This window comes from Venturia canescens, chromosome 1, assembly GCF_019457755.1.
Source record: "Venturia canescens isolate UGA chromosome 1, ASM1945775v1, whole genome shotgun sequence".
NCBI classification, from domain to species: Eukaryota; Metazoa; Arthropoda; class Insecta; order Hymenoptera; family Ichneumonidae; genus Venturia; species Venturia canescens.
This window is the reverse complement of record NC_057421.1, coordinates 3,590,568-3,616,933: the sequence shown is the minus strand read 5'-3', so window position 1 is coordinate 3,616,933 and position 26,366 is coordinate 3,590,568. Positions and strand designations below refer to the sequence as shown.

The 26,366-nt window shown below is 42.2% G+C and overlaps 1 protein-coding gene and 1 long non-coding RNA gene across 3 annotated transcripts in view; one reads left to right on the top strand and one right to left on the bottom strand.

Annotated features, from left to right (window-relative positions):
* LOC122406535 (zinc finger protein squeeze-like) overlaps positions 1 to 19,791 on the bottom strand; it is a 284,687-nt gene extending 264,896 nt beyond the window's left edge. Inside the window, exon 1 of one of the 2 annotated variants that reach the window (XM_043412042.1) lies at positions 17,659 to 19,791. The gene's annotated coding sequence lies outside the window, so the exon portion shown is untranslated. The remainder of the gene's footprint in view (positions 1 to 17,658) is intronic. The other variant, XM_043412050.1, reaches the window with a different exon arrangement.
* Positions 3,812 to 5,203, top strand: LOC122406549 (uncharacterized). Its single transcript, XR_006260008.1, has 2 exons — positions 3,812 to 4,845; positions 4,955 to 5,203. It is a non-coding gene; the product is annotated as an uncharacterized lncRNA (long non-coding RNA).
* Positions 19,792 to 26,366: the final 6,575 nt, after the last annotated feature.

The window sequence follows — 26,366 nt, the reverse complement described above, 5'->3', positions numbered from 1 at the left end:
CTTTCGTAACGAACGGTCAGGGTCGATCGGCGAGATTTCGCTCCGTCAAGTTGCGCTGGGCTCCTTGACATCGCGATACTTCGATGATTTCACACGGAGCAAGTCCACGAAAAACAAACACAGACGAACTTCAGAGGAAAAGTAAATGTTAACGTAGCATTTCAATAAGAAACTGTTTTTTCTTGCATACCTTTAAATAAAAATTCTCGTTTTTAGAAATGAAATCTTTCAAAATTTATAAAAAATCGTCATACCATTATCGTCGTTAAAATCAAATTGATTTGATGACAAAAAAACATAATTTTCCACAATTTCCCTTAAGCATTAACCACCTAAATAAGCCGAAAACATGAATCATCGGAAATACAACATTTATACAAATCCCTCACCGCGGAATAATAACGAATCGAGAAATTGGACGATTCACAGTTTCTGCAACAATGACGACGCTCAAGTTTGTCGGAGTTCACCGTAATCAACGAGAAAAACATTTTACATTTCACCAATTTTTTATTTAACCAATTTTTTATTTTACGAATTGCGAATTCGACAGGGAACGAAATTGGAGATTTACTGGAATCATTGGAGGCTTCTTTACATCATTTCGTTGGACTCCAACGTTGCAAACTTCAGCGTCTTGTCGCTATAAGTCGTTGAAAATTTCTTAATCCACGAGGTTCCACAGGTAAGAGCGCCAGTAGATAATCAGACGAAATTCCTCACAGAATTTATCCCAAGAGGTCGGATTCCAACGAAAAGAACGAAAAAACATTTGTATAATTGACCAATTTTTTATTTCGCGAATCATCAGTGTAGACTGAAAAACTACGAATTCCAAATAAGGCAGGTTAAAGAATTGGAGAATTGCTGGAATTGTTGAAGAGTTTTTAAAAATCATTTCGTTGGACTCCAACGTCGCAAACTTCAGCGTCGTTTGGTTGAGCGGGTATGAAAAAAAGTATTTTTCTTTGGCTCGCGCCGGTGTGGCCATATACAATCCTAAAACTGGTGTTTCCTTTTTCCCTTTTATTTATAGCGCAAAGCTTGCCCGTGGCGTGTATATCCATGAATGCATATGTGCACCTATGACACACGTATCTCTTGTTGTGCTCGTGTGTACGAGAGCGTTGCACTGCACTGGGCGAAAGCACTGCAAACTCTGCTTTAGCGCTAGGATCATTGGTGCACGATGCACGAAATGTATACATATACGATTGGACTCTTTCCACGTTAGAAAGATGAACGAGCGTGCGTCATTAAATTTATGCTCTTTAAGTGGCGGTTACTGGATTTCTTAAAGGGGAAGGCCGAAACGCACGATCGCGAATCGCCCCGCGCACAAGGAGAAGGATGCGAAGAGCGTGTAAGCGGCTTATGTGTCGGAGAAGGGAATTGGTACTTCTATGTTACAGATGAAAACGAATGAAAGTAACCAACTAAATATGTACGAGGACGACATAAATGAGGGAAAAACGCAATTCCGAGTTGGTAAGCGAGCGAAACAATAAAAGCTCAACCTCTTCGTTCAGGTTAAATGTATAAAACGGCGAATCTCCATATATTTAAACAATAACATATTATAGCCATATCGCCTGCATTTTTGTTCTCTTTCGTAGCCGGTCGCCACTATATTGTCAAACATCTCGTAAAAGAACGGAGGATAATTGCACGTGCTCAGAAATATTGCGACTAACCGCGATGCGAGAGAGCACGGGAGGGTGTAATTTCGATCATCCCTCCGCATTTCGTAGTGTTATATTATGCATGTATGAATATGGAGACGGGAGGTTCGATAGTTAATGGATACATACGCGAGAGCGCTCGGTATGGTAAACGAGCGTTTCGTATGCGGAAAAGAGGTCTCGTCTAGTATGACCTATGCGAGCTCTGTCCGTGTGCGGCTACGGGACGAGAGAAAAAAGTCAAAGAGAGAGAGAGAGAGATAAATATGAGAGAGGAAGATTTACATATACAGTAAGATGCTGCGTGAAGAACACGTTTAGCCACACCCTGTAGCGTTTTCCTTCATAAAACGGACATAAAAAATTTTCCCAAGCTAGCGACGAACCAAAGTTCGCGATGACGAAAATAAAAGATAATTTTCTACTCTAGCATGAGAATATTTACGGCATCCAATCAGGCCTTGAAGATTAGCAAAAGCGCCGAATCTTTGAAGATTTCAATGATATTGATAAGCGTAGCTCGTACTAAGTTTCAGGCATTTTTTCTGCATTGAGAAAAAAAAGTCGTTGGGACAACGAAATGTGGAATTACGGGGTGCCAATGAAATATGTGATCATCACAAGGTTGAACATGATTAAAGGTATAAAATAGATTGGGAGTTGAGTGAAGAAAACTCTTCCAATAACAGCAACTGCTATTGAATCAACAATTTTTTTCTCAGTGTACAAATTGTTCTCGTGGTACAATTTTAGAGTCGCGATGCTTCTTCGTAATAAGTTATTCTTGTATCGGAGACTCTGAGTATTTTTTTTTTTAGTTTTTATGTCAGGGGTTTGGAAAAAAAAGGAATAACGAAAAAAAATTGACGCGTTCAACATTGGCATGAAAAAAATGTCTACGAAACTGAGCGTTGTGATTCCTGGTTCGTACAGTAGGAATAAAATGTCTGTCGTTAGTTTCGAGCGATTTTTCTATCAACGCAATGTTAAAATAATACGGGAGTGATCGTAAGAGCGGAGAAACTCCTCGTACATGGGCGTTACACGGCTGAGCCGGAGATGGCACTTGGTTGATTGTGACTTAGGAAGCGCAATCATGGCGCTATACGTAATACAATAAGCGGGCTGGGTCGGATCGCCGGGTGTGCGTGACTCGAGTGCTGGAACCATTTATTTAAGGGGACTTTGCCCCGGCAACGAGGCCGACGAATCTGTGATAGTTAAATTAGCTGATACGCTCTCGTGTGCACTGTCCAAGAATCTCTAATTCATAAGAAAACAAAACGAAACGATTGGACTCGTGGATGGATAAAAATTAGACAAAAACCATTGAACGAAAGCTCCGAAAAATATATTCCGTGCCCCGAATGCGTGCGAAGTTGTTTAATTTTTTCATCGCTCTTGATCGAACGGAGTGATGTCGATCGTAAAATTAAAACCGATCAATCTGGAGGTCAAATGCGACGCCGGCTGACACGACGTCGAAAAAATCTAGCAGAAACTATCAGACGTCTGCGAGCATCTCAAATGTGACAGCGAAGTTTATTGTAAGAGAGAAAGAAAACGCGGTAGGATCAAAACTCTCCTAGAGTAGCTCGCGGTAGCCGCCCCGTCAACGCGCGATCCCATTAGCCCGCATTGTATGCTAATGAGAGCGCGCCGCGGTTGTCGCCTGCGTGTATATACGTATGTGCATATATGATTTGCTCTTATATCCACGTCGCTACGAGCCACTGTTCGCCTGCTGGCAAATCAGCGATTCTCAACTCGGCACAAATTACTGCGGTAAGAATAACCGGAATGGTCATAAAAATAAATGAAGTTAAGGCAGTTGGAACACTTAGAGATCGTAAACTGGAGAACGATCGAACACGAATATCGATAGAAACGAGTTTTCTTATCCACGATGCGGAGGACCAGCTATCCGGAAGCTCGAGCCCAAATTAAGATGCAAATCCCAAAATCCGCACTGACCAAAGGAATTTGTACGGTTGACCAATTTTTTGTTGGATTACCACAAAAGCGTCAAACAATCAACGAAATTAGCATTAAAAAATCAACGCGAATATATCTTTCCCCGAGCATACAAATGAACTCACAATCAAAAGAGAACTTTCACCATAAAAAATGTTTGATAAACGCAGCATATATTGAAACAGCAGCGCTCAATCGCTCACTCCCCAACGAACTTATCCCTGCGACAAAGAACACGTCCGAAGTAAACTCCACAGAAACACATAATACGCCTGTATTTTATGTGCGGTACGTAGAGTCGCGTGCTAGACGGAATTTATTCCGGTCGTTTGCCGCGAATAAGCGATTGAGATTAAGAGAGGAAGAGCGAGGGGCGGAGAAAGAGAGAAAGAGAGCGCTAGATCTGATTAATAGCTTAATCGTTTCGCGCTTCTTTCCTGCTTCGAGCGAGGCATCGGCCAGCAGCATCAGCAAACGGGAGCGATATAGCCTTATAGCAGCAGCACACACTCGGGCGTCACCGTCATGCCATCCGGCCCGTGGTGTAACGCGTATTCATATATTTATATATACACGTCGAGACTAAACTCTCGCGATCTTTCTCTCGCACCTCCCACGGGCGATCTCGATCATCGATAGGTCGCTGTCTCCCTTGCTCGCTCTGATATACTCTGTCGCCTCGCGATCTCGTCACGGTAGGTATATCACGCGCAGCTGATACGTGTTAGTTAATGTGTGTTCAGAGCTCCAGCTCGTTGCCGTTTCCTATCGATCGTACGTCACCGAGAGGCCCGATCAACGACGACGATATAGAGCGAGCAACATCCTTAAAAGGGGGGGGAGCTGTGTTATAGCGAAAGTATAAATGAATATACGGCACATCTCGAGGCTCCGCGAGGCGTGATATTATTGATAAGTTCGATGAGATACGGCAGCTGGCAGTCCGGAAATACATTATCGTGGATATAGAGATACCCGCGGAGTGCTGATCTAACGAGCTGACTGCGAGAGTGAATTCGGCTTTTCCGTTTCGAAAGTCGACGATCCGCAATGACTTATTTGAAGTAAGGAACTTTTGTGTATTTCGGGTTAATATCGCTCGAGTTATGCTCCGAAATGATCTATTAATGATCGCGTCGATCGATTACTTTCGAGCTAGGCAAGAACGTATGTTTGTCGACGTCAAATGGTGAGTGCACGTTCACCAATCAGGGGGAGATAACGTGTCGTTTCGGACAGTCGCCTCCGTCCGGAGATCTCTCCATCTCTTTGCTGCTCCTACGTATTTGATATTCCAGGGGAGCGTAACATCACATTTTCTCCAAGAGATCATATTTCTTAGTGCGAAATAATCGAGCCGTGTCGGCTAAATACAATAATGTGATGGATGAATGTCCCGGGGATGATTGAGGAAGGCCATTTCCATTGAGTTCTTTCGCGTTCTCCTTCCCTTTTCTCTGTCTCGTAAGTACGGATGAGCCGAATTGTAAAATTCTGGAGATTGTGACGGACGAAGAGGAAATGGCATATTGGCAGGCTCTATTTTTCACGGAAGTACGAAATGGATTTTATCGCACCGGAATTTCTGTCTCGCGCTCTTCCTCGTGCACGCAGCGTGCCCAGCAGTTTTCTTTTCTCTCGCTGATAACTTTCTCGTTCTCTGCCTGCGCTATCTTTTCTCTCGTCTCTCGCTAATCTACTCACCCAACAAAGCATCTTCCGCCCCAGGCTCTAATTCCGAATGGCTTCGAAAGTGGCTCAACCATTTGGAATTGGGAAAGGAGGTGAGAACAGGTGAAATCATTCACGGAGGTATAATACGATCGTAGATTTCATTTTGTTCGACCAGAGGCGTGTGCAGAAATATCACACAAAGTCACAATCGTCGTAGAATTTCTATGGGAATGATCATCCGAAGTGGGATTATTGTCGCGGAGGCCTCACGCCAAACAACATGATTTGAGGCGAGCGACGACGTCGGCGAAATTATAGTCGTTTCCATTAAACGAGACTCGGGGTCGGTTTGAAAACGTAATCAAGAGGCTCGCGCACTCTCGTTGAAACGAACTCGGCGGATACGAAACGCACCATTAATTCATCGTCATTCAGCACCCCACCCAGGAAGCTTCTCAAAGAGCAAAGACTCGTGCCAAACAGCCGAGGTACTCGTCCAGCAAGCCAATCGGCTAGAATCGATAAAAATTTATGACACACTTCCAACAGCGTGGCCTGTGTCTGCACTTTTGGACTTCCGGTTATTCCCGAGAACGATGACTTCAATAAAACGCATATATAGAGCAAATATGTGAGAAACAATAAAAGAATAACCGTAAGAAATCCGTGCTCGGATGAAGATTGGCGCCACTTGATATACCGACGGTTTTAAAGCGCTCTGTGAGACACAAGGAGTTTTATGTGCTATTACAGCTGATAAATATACGAGTGTGTGTACATCTCGTGTGTATCCAGCCTCATGTAAATAGTTACGTACGTGTTTATGTGGGAGTCGTATTCCGGGAGCGTCTATATATCAGAGACGTTGCTAGTGGCCTGGCGACCGTGGGTGTGGTCATCACGCGCGATGGTCATCGCCACGTCTCTCTTTTCGCTCTCTCCGTCTCATTCGTCTCCCTTTCCCTCTGTCCGAGAGTAGTCGCGAGTTGCGGAAGATTCTCGCGCTCTCACGACTGCCACCAGCAGCTGCGGGATCTCTCGCGTTTTCTCTTCATCCTTTTTGCGCGTCTATGAAATATTGTCCGGAAATCTTACGAAAGTCTCGTAGCACAGGACTATTTTACGAGGGGTCTAATAGAGACGTCGCTATTTCTATGGGTTTCGTTGAACCTCCGAGACTGTGAGCGCAGCTTTCTCGTATCGACGCGACAATATTGTCGCGGCGATACGAGAAAAAAATAACGCCCGAGATGCGGCACGTTCGATAGTTTTGCGGAAAATTCTCTTACGAATGCACACGCGCGACGTGCTCCTGCCGCGCGCCGAGTCGAGCGATTAAAACTCGCCAAAGACCGGAGTCTCCAACACTCGAGCTTAACTCCCAAGTAGGTTAATCTCTGTGTTTGGCCTCACACACAGAAGAATGTACGGGAGGCGATTTAACGATATTTTAAGCGTTTAAATCCATAGAAAAAAAAACGCACACTCCGCATGAAACGAAGAAATAAAAGCGAATAGAAATCTCCACCGGAGATATAGCGAATGCAACGCGCGACATTAAGAATTCCGATCAACATTATATTCCCGAGCCACAAACAATCTCGTTCCCAATCCACATGAAATATGGAATATTCCGACATTCCGAAGCTTCCAATCCGCAAATTGTCTACGATTAATCTGAATAAAGCAACAAAATGCAAACCACGAATTTACCTCCGAAATCCTGAATGCTGCATGCCATATAAAAAAAGTCGATCAACATCATTTTTGTTTGATTGCCAAAACAATGTTGCTCGCCTCCCCCACACAAAACGTTGAACCCCCGAGCAACATCATTCGAAAATCGAGATAAACTCGCTTCCCTTCATTCTTATGGGCCCCAAGACAACGAGACCAGCGGCCAAGGGAATTGACACGTAAAACTGTGTCGTCACGTGTACAAAGGTGCACGCTCGGGCGAGCTCAGCGAGAGAAGGAAATCTCTCGTAAGAATGCTCATACATATGTACACCCATAAATGTACATATACAGAAAAGTATATGTGTGTACACGTTCATAAATCGAGGTACGAAGTTATAGTAGAGTATACGCGAGATATTTGTACGTGCAGTGGGATGACGATGGACGGATTTTATTCCCGTCGAAAACCGGATTCGCGAGAGCGGCATGACTGTTGGCATTGCCGATGTGTATTGTCCGTATACACGTATAGTTGCGTTCCCCGTTTCTATATGTTGTGTGTGCATTTGCCGGGCTATGCTGGCCGCATGGTCGACCGCATTTGCGCGAGTCGATTGCGAGAGAGGCGCGCGCGACATTATTGTGATCGATACACGGGGGAACGCCCATGGAGCCGTGCACCACCGTTGCGAATGAAAACTCCATGCGTTTACGGTGTAATATGTGCGGGCCTGTCTAATTGGACTGACGTATTTAATGACAATATTTTCCATCACGAAAATCCCTCATATTTATTCCGGCCCAACTCCGTTGCCTGCGATTAAAGAGATTTTATTGTTCGACTTAACGGAGACGCAGGTTTATCCGAGCCGACGAATTAATCAGTCACGGTTGCTCTTTCGGTTTATCATTTGACGGGAGATTCCTCTCAACCTTGAGAGCACGTGGGCCAATGAGGCTCTCGGGGAAGGAGGATGGGGCGCGGGAAAAAGTGGGGAACGGGCTCGATCTCGAATCAATTCGTCGTCACCATCAGCTTCCTCCTGTCAACGAACTTGACGTTTATTCTGTCGCGATGATTTGTCGAGATACGAACTTCCTGGTAGCCCACACTTTTCATCCTCGCGGGGATATCGAGATCCAAACGGCACCGCGTCCATTCGCGCTCTCTCGCTTGAGATTTAGACTGGAGTTAACGCCTCTGTTCATCGCGCGGCGCGATGACACTTGTGGATACAGCGATAGCGCGAGCCGTCCTCGGAGACTTGACGCGGCGACCGACGGCCCTTGATCCATTAGGTTAATTGCTGAACATTATGATTTCTCGCACGTTTCAGAAGAACGAGACGAGATTGCGGCAACATTCAGGGGGTAATTGCGAGAGCCAATAAATTTGGGGGGCAAATTAAATCGTCAAAGTTCACAAGGATTTTGAACCAAAGTGTTACAAACAGGAATGTTCATCCTCGAACAAAGGGGGAGGAAGAAAATAAGAAAAATGAAGAATTATTGTGGAAAAAAGGGAGAGCAAAAAACGTCTCCGAAGACCAGGCAATTCGTTATTCGAGAGATACACATCGCGAACAACCGGAGAACAAAGTGGAAACACAGGGAACGGAGAGAGAAGAGAGAGGAACGAAAAAACGAATGAAAAGCTTTTTAATTATATGTGGGCTCTTTCCAAAAACTAATCCGACCCCAAGAGACAAAGAAACGATTCGTGGGAGCAGAGCAGTTGGGGATTCATGTAGCCACAGCAGAAACCGAGTGATGACTTGGTGACCGAGCAACTTTTCTCTTCGTTCCTTCAATCCGGCGAAACGTTAGCAGCCCCAGAAATATATACACGCGGAGAGAATTCTCGATCCCATGGAGAAGATAGGCAGAGGAATGATTCAGGAGAGAGTGATTTGTGGTCACAATTTTCATTACGTGCCCCACCCTTTCGCACGCACACCGGAATGTCGAAAATGAATACTTCGTCGTCGCGCTGGGAGTTAATCGTTTCCTCGACTACGATCATAAAAGTATGTTAAGTTACAGGAATTAAACTAGGAGCAAAAACATGTGAAAAATGGATTCGAAATATCGATTGCATCGCGTCATCGACGAGGAGTTTCCACGCAAACTCAAATATCCCAGCGAACCTTTCGCGCGATGTAATTCCCTTGAAAAATATGAATATTAAGCCATAACTGTTCTTTTGCAGCAATAAGCTTTCTTAATTGCTCTGTAATTTTTATATTTTTTCAGCTCCGTGTCTATGCTTTGTGGAGAAAAAAAATGAGACATAATAAAAAAATTGACGTGATCGACGCTGCTTGCCACGCGGTTTTATCGATTCGGCCTTGAAGAACGAAGCATCGTGTTAAAGTAATCTTCAGTAAATACCGAGTCCCTTCTTCCAATGGCAGTGCTCAAGATTACGTTATAGAAATTTTCCAAAAAAAATTGACCAGCAGTTTCGAAAAAACGAATGTTCGTTGCCCAACCGAGGGCACGTGGAGCGACAAAAACCCAAATTCACGTAAGCGATTGTTCGTCGAGCGAGTTCATTTTCTCAAGGACGAACAACGTAGCAAAAAACACTGTAAAAATTAATGATCAGCGAAAAAAGGGTTCGAACGAAATGTAATTTTTAAGAGAGGCGATAATCGCATGCAACGTCGTAGAAACAAAAAGATTTCGAGTAATTTCAAACAATTTTATCGATCGAATACAATCTATAATTTACGGGGAAAGCAAATATGATTCGTCATCGATATTTTAAGAAAGCAGCTGTCGACCCCAAGATTAAAACTTGAAAAACATTACTATTTTTAATAATTTTTGAGTCACGAGGTTCCAGTTATAGTCGCGATCGAAGCCTGGGGAATGAGTCGAAAATACGTGAAACGAGCCGTTCAATTTTTATTGAAGAAACAATTTCCAAAAATTAGTAGAAAAACAAAATCTAAGAAAAGTTTCTCGTGCGACTCTCGCTCCGTGCATGTGTCTCGAGTCACTGTCGCGTCTCTCAACAACTGCATGTGACTAGCAATGTGGCTTGGACTCCGCGACGAAGAGCGCTGACAAAACTGCAGTTTAACCAGTAACTCGTGAGCATTGTATAAGAAAATTCCCTGATTTCGTTATCTACAAAAAATGATGGCTTTGCTCTCCTCGCTGAGGGAGAGCGAATCATAAAATAGGCAAACGCACAGTCGTGGGAATTTCATGTCTCGAAGGAGATAATATTGATGGCAAAAACAATAGCGATCCTTCGCACAGGCTTCCATAATAAGCGAGATAAGGTACTTATGCCTATAACTGCCAATTAAGAGGGGCCCCCGAGAGAGACCGATTTCTTCAGCATTTCGGTACTCTGTTTATACTACGAAAGGGCGGACTGGAGCACGATCCATAAATATATACGACATTGTAGAATACAGTCCACTGATATGTGATTTCGAGCTCCGAAATTATTATTTACGAGCTCTCATAATGCTCGTAGAGGATTTTACGCCCGTTCATGGACAGCCATGTAAGTACCAATTGCAAGCTTACCAAATTGCACGTACGGCACCACTTCTTGCTTCCGAACAAAAGGAAGTACTAAAAACCTTTTTATTGCCAGTGTCGTCAAATTTACGCCTTTTCAACAGTGAACTATGGCGCATGTGGCCATTTCCAATGTTCCCATAAACGAATACTATTATTATTATTATTATTTGAACCTTGAAAAAAAAGCTTTACGATAATAATAGACAATTAAGTAATGCACCAACTCTAAAATCTCAAGACAATTTAAAAAAGAAGCCCGCACCATTCGTCTTTGTCTATATTCGATGAAAAATGTTGACTCCATTTTTGTCATCAGCCTACGCAAAATTTTTCATAAAAAACGACTAATAAGTGCAGTTAAAAAATGTAAAGATAAAGTCATTGAGAAATTTGATGGAAAGCTAAAACTTTTGGATTCGTCAGGAGGCAAATTTTTAAAGGAATTTTTCAAATTCGACAGCAAAGACTGAGCAAAGGATGTTGGAACGATTGCAAAAATACTCGAACGGTTTCTCAAGAGCTTGCACCGATTTGAGAATGCTGATGAAAAAATAGTCGGATAGCTGGGCAGCTGGACATGGACTTGGAATTTTTATCTCCGATTAACTTTTTCTCATTCGTTTTCGCACTTTCTCCCTGAACCGTTCGTCAGCTCGTTAGGAGATAACGACAGCTGGAATCGATAGGGATCTATCGTTTGTTGAAGTGATGAGTAATGACAAGAAATTCATCGCATAGAAAAAGCCTCATCCTGGCGCGCATTCCCGTAATTGATTGTAAGAATAGCGTGTTTGAGCGGAGTCGATATATCAAAAGGGGATAATGTATGCACGCGGGGTCCGTGTGTATAAACATGCGTGTAAACAGGCGCAGGTAAAAGTTGGTATTATCAAGGATAATTTTGCTGATGGAGAATCATCGGTGTTCAAAGTTGAGCGAACGGAAAGTCATTAATGGCGATTCGTTCGCGACTAGTGAATGCCTGTCGAGAATAGATTCTTCTGACGACTTTGATCTTCGAGTCATTTGAACTCGCAAATATTTTATGCCAGTAAATCACGTTCGACGTGAATCGTACCTGGCATCGTGCTCCAAATTATTTGAAAAATGACCCTTCGAACAATTCCACAAATCAATATCTTTCTTTTCAACAAAAATTTAGGCCAGAAGTACGTTGAAAAATAAAATTGCTGGTATCAAATCAAGTTTTCGTTATTTGGCGATAGAAGCCAAATTTTGATCGAACTTTTCCAGATTCTTCCGTTTTTCGCTCGATTCATTTGCTGCCTCAAGGTAATTGCTCGGAGATAATTAAACGGTAACATTTACTGCAGGGACAAGTTAACGAAAAACATTTATTCCAGTAACGCGCCGTACAATTTTCCATATTTTGCCCAATTTTCACTTTTATAATAGTAAATATTGCAGATAGTGAAATTTACGGTACGTATACCAAAATTTACAAAAACCTTTAATGAATTTTCCGTTGCATCACGCAGTAAAATGTCTTTGCCCGAACGTAGGTGTCGGTCACTCGTTTCCGAATTTCGTAGCACACTCAAACGGCGATTTACACACTCCAACGAAGGGCTGAGCACATGGAAAGAATGGGGAAACATCAAATGACATGAAAATTTATTAAAAACTCCGGCAAGAGTTCCAACTGCGTAAAACAAATATTATTTTTTCATAAGAAAATTCAATTTCTTTCCCACAATAATACCATGAGCGCAGCTCGTCACTGCACTGTCGTTACTGGACGGTAATTATTCAAATTTAATTATCCCCGTGCACTACGACGCTAATGTTGTTGAATCGCCAAAAGTTTAATTCTATCAAAAAAAAATTCTCTTACAAAAATTCCGGAGCTGATCGACCGATTTGATCCGGAACAACAGGAAAAAATGTTTCCTGTGGACGACCCTGTAGATCGAGAAACCCGGTGATAATGAAATCAACATGGAAAGAAAAGGATTGAGAGAGCGAGAGAACGAGAGAGAAAGAGAAAGAGAGAGAGATAATGGCGCGGTGCACGTGGTTACAACAACGCTTTATTTATTATCGATCGCGGTTAGTGGCGCGCGACAACGAATTGTCTATATACATATCGATATCGCCATATAAACCGGTGTTCGAGAAAAGGCTTATGTATGCGTATAGATATATATGAAAGGCACGTGTTTATAATACTATACATTTACGAGAGTTACGTGCTTGTCTCGCACGCGCAAAAGTGCCGTTTCGCGGTTTGCCAGCAGAGCGCGCGCGAGAGCTTAAAACAGCAAAAGAAAATGCTAAACGGGCGTCAGCTCCGAGGTTTTCCATATTCATCCATTCACGCGGGCGATATCGCACAAATGGAAAAAAAAAAAACAAAAACAAAAAGAAATAATAAAAAATATAAAATAAGAGAGAAAAAACGAAGCAAACTATTAATATTCATAAATCATAACCAAGTGCCGGTATAATCGGGCGTTTGTCGAAGAAATAAACGATTCGTACACAGATTGGCAGTGCCTCGATGCGTGCCGCGTCCCAACATCGGCTGAGTATCCATATCTAGCGAAATGATGTGCAAAAATTCTGAGATATTCCATTCGTGTGATTGAATAGCGCGGCGATTGGAGGTAAAGCAGCAGGATCTTCGTAACGCAACGATGATACGAAAGCTCGAGCTGCTCCATGCCTCATTGGAGGTTTCCTGCTGAGCGAATGCGAAGTTAGAAATTCGGACTCTGCGTCTGCAACGGGCTGAGTGAATTGTATGTATGGCCGAAACGTTGCGTTTTCAAAATTCGATTAAGAACTGTCTTCGAAGGAAGTCTCTGACCATCTGCGAGAATATCGGCGTGTAAATGCTCGAGGAAGGTCAGGCCGAGCGGAAGAAAGTTAAAGCGCGTGTTGAGACGAATCTTTACGTGGATTGCAACCGTTCCGAGGGGATCTTTAATCGCCCCGCGTCTGGCTCCTTTTCTCGAGGCCCTCGCTCTCCCTTCCTTCCTTTCCCGCATATTTATCAGTTCACATAAAAGTTAGCTGCCGATGAATCATGGAGGCCCGAGCAGCACGGTGCTGTGTGCAAATTACTGATGGCTCCGGAGATACAGGAAACTCGGTTTTTTAAGGTGGCGCCCTCAAACTCACCGCGAGCATCTACCACTCGCGCAAACGTATTTTCTCTCACTCTCAATCTCGTGTTCATCCGTCCTCGTTGTTCCGGGAAACAAATAATTGTCGTCTCGTTATAACATTTATTACGAGAATTGTCGTCGTACGCGCTCGTGGTCTCGGTCTTGCTCGCGCTACCCGCAGTCGCGTCACGTGTTCTCTCGCTAAAACCATGAGCCAGGCACAAACGTGCCCGTTCTCTCTCCCTCCCTCCGTTTTCTATCCTTCGCCATACCTATAAATCCACACCGGACCTCGACTCCGACTTCTTGGTCATACTTTTGTCACTCCTTTATTCTATCCCGTGTATAAACGCGTGTTATGTAACTCGAAGCTTACTATTTAAGTCCAGTCCAAAAAAAGGAGGCAGAACCGGATCAAGATACTGCAATAGTTATCGCGACCTCAACTATTTCTATTTCTCGTTCTCCCTCGATCTACTTCGCTCTCTCAAACTCGCGTTAAAAACCTTTCGATATGACGGATATATTTGTTTTGAGTTAATGCGGATCTTACATTGAGTCGAATTACTGCTTTGGACATTCGGTTTCGTCTGCTGGAAAATCCAGAGTTCAAAGTACTCGTGCGAAGTACCGGAAGAAACCTTGAAGGAGGTTAATCATCGAAAATATACTGAGCGAAGCGATTCGCCAAGGCTTTCTGTTTTTTTCCTCAAAATTCATTGTTTCGTGGATTCAAAGGAATTCGCAGATTCGGTTTTCGAAAAATTCCACTCAATCGACCAAACTGTCAAAACGTTCAAATCCGAGCTCAAAATTATTGAAAATACAGAAAAAAAGCCTCCAATTTCCTCCCGAATTCGCAATTCGTAGTTTTTCAAGCTGCACCGCGATACTTCGTGAAATAAAAAATTGACAAATGCTTTTTTCCTCCGCGTCTCGCTGGACTCGAACGCTCCAAACTTCAGCGTCGTTCGAATTATTGCTTTCGAGAAGGAAATCCAAAATTGTTCATCCTTCAGCGACGACTTTATCGCGGTGAATCTTCAAACATAATTGATCGAGTGTAACAACATTACGGTTTTAAGGTAACTCCTGTATTGCATGCTACTCAAATGAGTGCTAAATTTTCAAAACGCTTTTAGACCAAGTTCAACGTACCGATTAAACTTATTGTCAGCAAATATGTATTCAAGCATATTTCATCAACGTGAAAAAATATTAAAAACGATAGTTTTGCAAAACTATCAACTGATAGATGCAAATTTCCACGATGACACATTTTCATAGGTATTTTTCAAAGAATCATCTGTATTTTTTAACCGATTTTATTGCACCGAGTCTCATTTTGTTCCTCAACTCATCCTCTACGAATTCACCACGTAGATTTTCCTGTAAGCTCATTCCTTCAGAAATTATGAATGAAAAAGTTTTCTCACTTAACGAACAATTAGCTGCAACAGTGAACCGATCGAGTTAAAAAAAACAACTACATGGTGGATTCATAGAGGACCGGTTGACGAACAAAATGAAACTTGTTGCATCGATGAAAAAACGCAGATAATTCTTTGAAAAATACCATTGAAAATGTGTCAGCGTGGAAATGTGCATTTATCAGTTGATGCTTTCGCAAAACTATCATTTTAAATATTTTTTCACGTTAATGAAATATGCTTGAATACATGTCTACTAACAATAAGTTTAATCGGTACGTTAAACTCGGTCTAAAAGCGTTTTGAAAATTTAGCACTCATTTGACTAGCATGCAGTATACAAGAGTTACTTAAAAAACAGCGCAACGCGACACACGAACAAACAGCAATGGAAAAAGCGTTACTGGCGCGCGCGCGATCGCACAGAGGATTTACACGGAAAGGAAGAAACAGAAGCAACGGCAAAAAGTAGCTCCGACTGTATGTGACATGTGTATACACACAAATACACGGCTGAACGGTCTGTTACAAGAAAACAGGCAATTCGGTAATGATACCGGTGTCGCGGTACGTACGCGCGTTAATTGGTTGTAACGAGTACTCTACACCGTGGGTGCTTTCTCGCAAAAAGACCGGGAGAGATACGCGACCGCGACAAGGGTAAAGAGAGAAAAAGACTCCGGAGAAGGGGAGGAAGGGTCACGAAGTTGCGGTCGTTCCGCAGCGAGCAAATATCGTGGACTCTTGATCGCGAAAACCGGAAAAAAGTGCGCGGCATAATTGAGCGTGATGAAGAAGAATTTGGAGACAACGAATTTCGTGACAAATGGATCTCGGGCATTGAGATTCGTGCGCTCATCGAGTGATCAAATTTTGGGGACGATTGCGCGCGGACGACGTTGACTTTTTCCGCCTCAAGCACACGGACAAAAATAATGACGCTGAAGTTTCCAACGTTGGAGTCCAACGAAATGATCGAAAAAAACTCTCCAATAATTCCAGTAATTCTCCTATTTTGTTCCCTGCCAAATTTGCGATTCGTAGTTTTTCAAGCTGCACCAACGATTCGCGAAATAAAAAATTGGTGAATTACAAACGTTTTTTTCGTTCATTTCGTTGGACTCCAACGTTGGAAACTTCAGCGTCGTCAAAAATACGCGACGGACCATCTATGAAAAGTGGACGCGACGCGACTCCCTGAAAAGAATTTCCATCGCGGAGAGCGCTCGATACCGAAGGCACGTCGGGGTGCTGGCGCGGTCATGAGGCTTGAACGTGTAAGTCGTAAAGTCGGAGGATTGATTAAACGCGCAAATGAGATATTTACGAACGTTTGGAATTTGTCATTTTTACTAATCCGTCAAATTGCACACAGATTTAAAGACACGACCCGGTGGGTCGTATGGAAATGAGAGTGCGCGCACTCAACGCCGCCCGAGGCTCGAGCCATTCGTCAAAAACTTTCTAAATCGATGAGCTACGCTCTAAAAAAATTCAGTTACGAAATTTATCAGGATTTGCACGCGGATTACGCTTCCTTCGGATTCTTCTTCGGCGCGAGCATCCCGCAGACTGTGTGACGACACGACGACAGTACGAGTGCCCTTGAAATTTCGCAAGTATAATAACGAATCTCTATAAAAAAAATAAACATCCAAAAATCTACACTTTCACTTTTACACATTTGCATGGAAGTTGACTGGTGAAAATAACTCGTTGTGTTGTGAGCATTCTTCTATCAGATACGAATAGTTTTCCGTACGGCAGCGCTTCGGAAACTTGAGCTGTTTCGCTCGGGGTCAGAACGATCGTTCGGGAAGGTTTGCTGTTGAAAAAATGACAGCAAAATTTCTCTTCAGTGTTCGATTCAATTTAGTTTGTTTTTTAAAGATTTTTTATTCGCACGATTTTTCGGTTTTTTCGATGTTTTTATATTCCCTTAATTCTCGATTTTTATCCGTATTCATGATGAGAATTTATCAACTTCGAGTGCACAAGTGCGTGGCCATTTGACAGGAATAAAAGAAAGGAGACGAAAGTTCGCTTTGCTTCGATTCATCTAGTTTCAACCTGCAAATATCTGAGTCAACATTTTTCAAAATGCTGAACACGAAAAAACCCCGAATTTTTGCATTCTCTTCCGGGTAGAAATGCATGTAAAAACACAAAATTCTCCATCAAAATCATTTTTCCGTAATAACGAGTTACGAATAGGACGTTGTTCGAACTAATTTTTTTTTTTTAAATACTCAAATTTTTGTGGTTACGTGAAACGAGTCAAGGGGTTTTTCGAAAAGCTTCGAAATTCCCTTTGATTATCGCCTTTTTCGATCTTTTTCCACGTTTTTTTGAGTTTTCAAAAATTTCTTAAATATTTTAGAAATATTTTTATAAAAAGTTCACTCGTCCGTCATTTTGTATGGCCCCAATATTGCCTGATAATGTTCGCACCGTCCAGAAGAATTTCAAGTTTAATCGCGAAATGTTTATAAAAATAAAAAATGATTGAGACGATTATATTTGTGGAAAAAAAATGGGACTCACCAGAGCTGGACTTTTCGCTGGATTGTTGAGTGTATGCACGTTATTCCGCCTCCTCCATGTATTCGTTTCTCGTGTTGTTACGTTTTGGTCTCACGTGTTTCTTTAATCCAATAGCGTATATTTCATCCGGAATTTCTCCACTCCTAATAATCTTCTATCACAGTAATTTCGTTGTGCTCACCGGAAACGAGAGACATCGCGCGCCATTAACCCGAAGTCTCTCTTTATCCTTTTTTTTCAAGGTATCACAAAAACGCGAGTGAAAAAATCATAATCCACTGAGCACTGGTCGCAGTCGGCTGCGAGGCGAGACACAAACGAATATTCATAATAATAATGAGATAAAATTTTAAACGATTTATCCCACTCGCGTGTTTTTTTGATCGGGGAAAAAGCGCGAGCGAAAGAAAACAAACACGCTTGTTATTGCACTGTTTCGTTCGGCACATTGAATTCTGGCTGAACTGAAAAAGTTTTTCCTCTTCTGACGCTCTCGTTATTCTGAATATCCGTCTATACTTTTATTTAGAGTAAAAACTCTTCTCACTATCCTTGGACTTCTCTCTTTTGCACCTCGACACTCTCTCTCACAACGCTGCACACTAAAACCCCACGATGTTAGAGAAAACAACGTCCTCGCTCAAAAGCTTTCGCCGTTGTTTTTATTTTCTTCCGGTAACGCGTCCTTCGACTTCCGACGTTCCGAGAACTCCCACTCTAGCCAACTCTGCCAACTTACTTAGCCAACCGTGGCAAAAAACTTTTTCATTCCTCGTTTAATTTTCTGATCTCTTCATGATCACTTACTGTTCTTACCGTTCGGCTTTAATTCGCTATTCACAAGAGCAAGAAACACGTCAAGTGAAATTTCAACACAGCACTTTGTTTTTCCAATCTTCATCGTTCGAACCGCGTTTTTACAACGAAATCACTCGGTTACGGCGCCTCCTAACGGTTTTCTCGCAAAGCATTTTTATTCCGGAAATTTCAACATTGATTTCGATCTCATCGGCAAACAGTAACTCGCGTTTCCACTATTTTCACTCGAATCCCTGTGTATGCTCATCTCGATAAGACAACTCAGATAACGAGAAACAAAAAAAATCTCTCGTTCACGAGAGAAGCGCGTCAGGGTCACCGCATTTCGTAAATTCTCGTATTTTTACTCGCCCGAATACGTTCGAGAATTCGTAATGAACTTTTTCGAGAATTGATTTTGTACAACTATTGACACAAGTGGCGGAGATAAATGTACTGAAACAAGTGTTCGGATAATGCGTCGAGTAAAACGCAAGCTGTGTCTATAAAGTCTGTCTCTGGTGGAGCTTCGAGCGCTCGTAGTATTGCGATCAGCTGATCAACCACGCGTGCTGCGATGGCAACAAAACGGTGAGCAGGCGGCGGCGCGCGTTTCGTTATTCTACTGCAGGGTGGCGCATACGAGACTGTTTTTTTTTTTCACCTATTACCAGATAAAACTCGACACCGATTTGCGACAAGTTTTTGTAATCGCTCGGTTTGTCAAGAAGAGCGTCTGTCATAGGAGCAACGAAACCGATTCGTGCATCCCCACGTGCGCACTTGAACCGAGCCCACTGAACTTGACACTTTCACCTCTTTTTATTCTCAATCGTTATAAATCTTATCGTCTTTGATCACTTAAAATTACGATAAATTAGTCCAACATCAATATTCATAAACCGAGTAAAAACTCCAAAAATAAAATGTTAATTACGAAAAATTCGAGTGCCCCATAAAATAATCATCGCTTCAGATATTTTCTTCTCGTATCTTTCACTTCGTGTCACAAAAACTAATTTCATATTGTCACGTTTTTCGCAATACGAGTCTTCCCCTGTTATTATTTATTGTTTTTTTTTTTTTTTTTTTTTTTTTCACACTCGGACCATGATTTTCGGCACCGAGGACAATCCTCTAAGAAAACTCGGCACGACCGCGAACGCGCTTCAAATATTCGCGACTATTCGACGTAAAGAATAAACTATTGTAACGACGGGAGTTAATGTCGAGAGCGACGTGCGCCATCCGCTCGTGTCGGCAGCCGGGCGTGCACTGGCTCTGGTCGCACGTCGCACCGTCTTCCCTGTCTCTCGGACTATACCCGCCGCACTCCCTGTGTGCTGCTCCTGCCTTCTACTACCTACTAGTGCTTTATACCGCTGCTACTACTACCGCTCCACCGACTCTTTCTATACTACGAGTGGACTTATCAGCTCGCGATCCTCGCTCGCTCGCCATGTTTATATATTTCTCTCTTTCTCGCTCCCTTTTCCCCCCCCACTTCGCGCCTTCTCTTTCGCATGCACGCTTGATTATTTCCTGTAAATGCTGAAAATCCGAGCAATATATTTTCGTTTGTACACAAACTTATGTTTCTGCTTAGAATAAAGAGTCAGTTGCCTCCGGTTTTTTATAACCGATTCTGTTCGAATTTTTGTTATCGAATTTTTAGTACTCTGCCCATTTTTTTTTCTCTTCAGCTTTAATCGGCATTTTTTTTTGGAATTTGACTCGCAATAATGGAAAGTGTTTCACTTTTTGATATTATTTCATCACCGATTCCGAGTCTCGCGTATCTTTTGATGTGAAAATAAAAACGTCGGAAAAGCGGATTACTTTGGGCGGAATGTTGCTGGATAAAAATGTTTTTGCCACTTTTTAGAGTTTAGAGTCTCACGTTCGTGTGTGCTTCTCACCAGCTCTTCGGACGCGGTTTCGTTCCAGTTCACGAGTGTTTTGTCGCGTTCGGTGCTTTAGCTTTTCACTCATTTTTGTCATGTTTCAAAACAGAAAAATATAAACGAATGCTTTTTGCTTTTGAAAGCGAGTATTTTGAAATAATGCGGGAATCTCCGTGGAAAAATTGACGTCAGATTTATTCCGTACTTTTTTTTTGCATCAAATGAACTTTTTCGATCACGCCTTACTGGAATTTCGATTTTGGGCAAGACAAATACAGAAATTTAATACACGATCATTTCGAAGGGATTTAACGAAAAAAATAGCCTGAAAAACTCGCCAAAACCGATGGAAAATCGACCCTTTTTCCGTCGAAATCGAAAGCAAAAAAAATCATTCCACTTGAAGCACTTCGACCGCGCGGCGTGCGCGTTGGCTCGGAACGTGTCTAACTGAAAAAAGCGCTATCTCTTCTCGACGGTAGCAGCGTAATCTCAACGGCGTTGTCGGTCGCTCGCGTTTTACTCGGGTCGCCGCTTTTCTCTTCGCGCGTTCTTCGCGCCCGTGCGCTCGCTCGCTCGGCTTCCTCGATCAGCGCGAATTTCCAGGAGGTTTTCCTCGCTATCTTTTCCAATGTCACGCTCGTGTGCCCGCGCGCGGAGAGAGGGCCGCACGTGTTTTCACAGCCGCATGAAAATGAGAATGAAAGAAACAAACAAATCGCGTCGCCTCACTCGAAAAGACCAAATGACTTTCAAAATTCGTAGCAAAACGTTCAGAAATGCGCTTTTGAAACATGGCGAAAATCACGCATCGACTGTAACATGAATGCAAAAAAATCACGCCAATGAAAAATCCACGCGCGTCCGGAGCGGCCGGTCAGACACGACGAATCGCCAGGGCGCAAGAGAAACGAGGCGAAAAATAAAACGAAACGGAGCCCGCGACGGAAGAGAAAGACTCGCGGGTGCGCTGACACATGCACGGCACAGACTCGCGGGGCGTCATGAGAGGACCTATTCCCACGAGGGCGAGCGTGCGACAAGATCTCACGCAGGCACCTCACTCTCCTCCGCGTGTAGCTTCGTGCACGCACGGAGGGTCATCAAAAGCCTACAAACCCGTTATGAAGACGCGTGTAATCCTTCCTCCGTTCGCGTGTACACAATTCACGAGTACGAACGCCGATTTTCATTACACACTTGTATTAATACAGCTGAATTTAGAGGGTGTATCGAGAATTGCATTGGAAATGGTAGAATTAAGGACGGAAAGTTCCCCAGCCATTTTCGTCTGCGGTGCAGCGTTCAGGAAGTGCGAAAGAACAAAATCGAGTGGTAGCTTCGACTGATGATTCATCGACGATGGGTCGGGCGGGAAAGCTCGTCCGGAGAGTTGTCCGAAGGACTCCAATCCAGCTGGAACTCCGTTGCAAACTTGATTCTCCAGACACCATGTATCCCCGTGAATATAACTTGTATACAAATACGCTACTCATGATCTACGAACAATTCTACTTGTCCGCGAGCATAATTCTACGCTTCTCCCTTTCTCACACGGTACGAATCCTTCATCGTCGCATGTTCTGACACCTCGCCTCGCGCACTGGGTGAACAGCTTCAGGATCAAACGCGCACACGCGCACCAACCTTTCTCTCTCCACGTAGAACGTTGGAATTTAATTCCTCTCGTATACGCAATTAAATACTCAACGGCGAGTCTTGTCGCACTCTTTTAAGCACTCTTTACAAACAATTACAAGAATCTTCATTTTTGTTATGACTGCACGGAGAAAAGCAAATTTTAATAATACCGTCCAGTTACGAAAGTGCGGTCATCATATCGTTATCGGAAAGAAATATAATTTTTCTATTTGAAAATAAATATTCATTGATCACAGTTGCAACTTTTATCGGAGTTTTTAGTAAACTTTGACGACGTCGCGGTGAATTTTATGGCGCTGGAGTGCAAAAATTTCCGTACGAATATTCGTCGCTGCATCGGCCTATTTCCTCATTCTTTTTATATGCGTTGAAGTGTGTAAATCACCGTTTCAGTGTGCCACGAAATTCGGAAACGAGTGATCGATACTTACGTTAGGGGAAAGACATTTTACTGTGATGCACCGCAAAATTCACTGAACTTTTTGTTAATTTTAGTATTCGTACCGTAAATTTCACTATCTGCAATATTCACTATTATAGAACTGAAAATTGGGCAAAATATGGAACAGTGAATTTCACGCTAAATAATATCGTTTAATAGGGTATTACACTTTTTTTTGAAAACTGTTTCAAAATAATCCTGAGATCGTAATAAACCAGTGGAATTTTTATTTATATTTTATAAGACTGCGAAAAGTGTCTTAAAAACTATTTTTTATTTATAATTTTCAATTTTCGCGCGGAAACGCTAGTGTTGTTCCGATTTGTGACGTCACTCCGTTGGTAAGCAATACGATTGCGAAAGACCAAGTAACAAAATTTGTGAATACAATGAGTTATGATAGTATATCATTGGTGTCTCGTGCCTGAATGCGATAATACAAGTGTAAAAATGCCACAAAAATAGTGGATTCATCGCCACAATCAACATATTTATCATTGGTAGATTTTTGTACTTTTTGCTTTCACAAAACCGTCTTCCATGATGCGATTTTAATAAAATTAATGATAAAAGTCCACAAACGTACACAATAACCTGTAAAATTTCAAAATAACACAGAGCGCACGATAAGAATGTAGATTGTTTACTATCGGAGTGACGTCAATTTGGAATCCAATATGGCGGATGGCGTTTTAGACATTTGAAAAACAGATGAAAATGGACGATTTTTAAAATTGAATAATAATACTTGCATTGCATTTTCATGAATAAATATTGACGTTTCTCGTTTACTTTTTACGAAAACTATAATAAACATGCATTTTTATAGATTTTTTTACATGGTGTAAAATACCCTAGAAACGAGAGTTTTTCCGTCAAAAATTTCGTCGTATCTTTTTTAAGCTTTTTTTTCCAAAATCCGCATCTGGCAAGGGATTCGTTTTCAAAATTTCGAAAAAATTTGACACTAACCGTGACAAAAAACTGACACTAAAAGTGTCTGCTTAATTGTTTCGTTATGATCGTTCCCAAGAGTGAATTTGGGAAACCGTCGACCAGAGGCCGATAATCGTGTCGCTGTCGCAGTTAAACGTTTCCAAAACGACGTTTCGCAATATGAAAAATCGGCTATCGCTTCGTTGAACGTGTCTCTGCTCGGACGCTGTTCGTCACTTTCATGCCCGATAGTCGACAACGATTATCCCACGGAACCGAAATCGTATTTCGACAGTTTTTCGTGAGAAAGCTTTCACAAGGGTTTGGGAAATTGGATTAAATATACGAGACCCGGAGCGCTTCCCAGTAGATGAAACGAAAAAATGACGCTCGTCACTTCCCGCGCTGTCCATATGTAAATCCATGACCAATTCGATATGCAGATGATGATGTTTAGTTGGGAAAATGATGAGGGTCGTTTATAAAGCGGACAGGAAAAACGCCTCCGGTTGTCGCATTGAAAATCAAACCGGATCAATCTTCCAAAAACTATCCATCATGAGAGACTCAAAACAGGAGCCCAAACATTGGACACGCTCATGAATCTTCTGCCTGCAGCGAGCCCGCTGCTCTTCGTCAGCTTCACTCCGAATCATGTGTGTCCCAATATATCAATCAAGCTCATCAAATCTTTATCATTCTCTTTTACTGTAAACTTCAAACGATGCGAGATAACGATTTCGTGAGACTTTTCGTCTTCCCCCTCGCGCTCTACTTCATCTTCATTCGTTGTTTTTTTTTTCATCAATTGAGTGGACAAGCTTCGATCACTTTTTCAGGGTGATATTCGAATGAAAGTTTGAGTTTCTCGAAAAATCCGAGGGCGAGAATGCACGAAAATCACGTGGATTTTCGTCGAATAAAAATTGCCTGTGAAAATCGATGAGAATCGTTTCAAGAAGGGATAAAATAAAGAAAAAAAGTCTCGATTGTTTGCTTCCAATACCGAGATGACGAACTTCCAACATTGTTTTCAATCACTACCGTTTTCTTCGGATTTCTAATCTCGAGCACGATTGTCGTTCCATTGATAAAGTCGCCGCCGCAATTGTCCATAGCCGATTTAAATTCTTGCGCGCAATGATCAACCGGCGATCAAATCTCGAAACACACGCTTTTTCTATGTGTAAATAATAAAAAGAGAAATATTTGAAAAATGTTGTCTCACTCAAAAGATCTCAAGACAGAAATATTTGGCTTGGGAAACGCCCAACAAAGGTCATCGTGATTAATCTTGTAGGAGGTTTGAGTGCGCCGCGGTCTCTTGAGAGATACGAATACAAAAATTATTCTGTTTCGATATAATCGCAGTCGTGTCATCGACCCTCAAAGACTTATTATCTTGCTGACATGACTCGATGTATTCGGCCGCGACTAAATGGACACAATGACGGAACAATCTTCAGCGTGGGTGCTCTTGTGTCCGGTTTTATGGATCGTTCACGACGTTCGCTGCACATGTGTATCGCATAAATCTAAGCACACTCATTATTTCTGTAGGCTTTTGTGGCTCATTAACCCTCCGGGTTCAATGCAGACTTTCTTGAGTAACACCCGGAATCGAGAAAAAATGAATTTGGAATTTCGGGAATCGCAATTTCGAATTTCGATGGTCGCCGAAGTTTCGCGTCATTTAACAGTGCATTGCAAAAGTTTTTTTTTCAATTTTTTCAAGAATTGCGTTTTTTTTATTGCATTTTTCTTCATCTCCGAAATATTCACGGCTTCAAATAGTCTCGAAGACAACAAATTTTTCAGTGCTGGGTCCATCGGGACTCTTCCAACGCGGATGCCGGAGCCCGTGGTTCCGAGTGAAAGTCTCAACTCTCCGAGCTCATTTTTAATTTGACATTTTCACTTTAACAAACCTGAAAATCTATTTAAAAATCGATTTCGTGTTGGTTAAAGAAATTCTGCTTCAGCTGGAGATAAAATAACTGAAAAAGTTTTGGTTCATCTTGGACTTGATGATGTTAAAAGTCGTCGGGTCTCCCGGCTCCTCTCTGCACCAAAAATGCAGTTTTATGTGACTTTACAGCCAAAAAAACTCATCGATACTTTTCAAACTTTCCGCCTTGTCCCGTTGACAGTTTTTTTTTTTAATTTCTGAGTTTGAAGTCAAAAACAGCTTTTAGTTAACGCAGACAACAAATCGAGGCTCGAAGCTCTCTCGGATAGAGCGAACTCGCGCCGGTTCATGTGTCAGTTATGCCATCTAGCGGATCGAACGCTAACGACGAAAGGCGCGTCTGTAAATCCGGTTGCATAAGTCACAGGCGTCGAATCGATTCCATTGGAATTCGATGTCGAGATTCTTCATAATTAAAAATTTCATTTTCATTCGCCCAATCACGATGTCGTGCCAAGAAATAATTGTCGGTTACAGTCTAACACATAACCTTAAAATCGAGATTTCATGCAGTTCCGACACGCTGGATATTGCTTAAATTTATTAACAAAACAATCATTTTAGGTTTTCAGTCGAATAAAAGATCGCGAGTCTCTTAAGTAGAATTGATCATCGTCGATGGCCTCGCCACTTCATAAAAATGAAATGAAAAACTCCCTTTAATGACAGTTAAGCAAGTTTTACATCTGACATGGGATATTTTTTGTGTCAGGGATCACTTGCTTTGAGCTTTTTTCAAAGATTACTGTCAATAGCTTTCCGTTGACTTTATTTCGAATTTAGTGTAATGAACGTAATGAACTAAATCTCCGAAGCTTTTGGCGTGTATACAAAATACTTTCAGTCCAAATAATGAATGATTTTTCAAGCAGCTGTGCATGTTACCAGGGAATGAATCGGGGATCGATTAAAATACGATAATAAGAAAATTTTTACAGGGCCGTTGAACAGAGCAATTTTTTATCGAGATTTCCATTTTAAAAAATGGGATTCATTT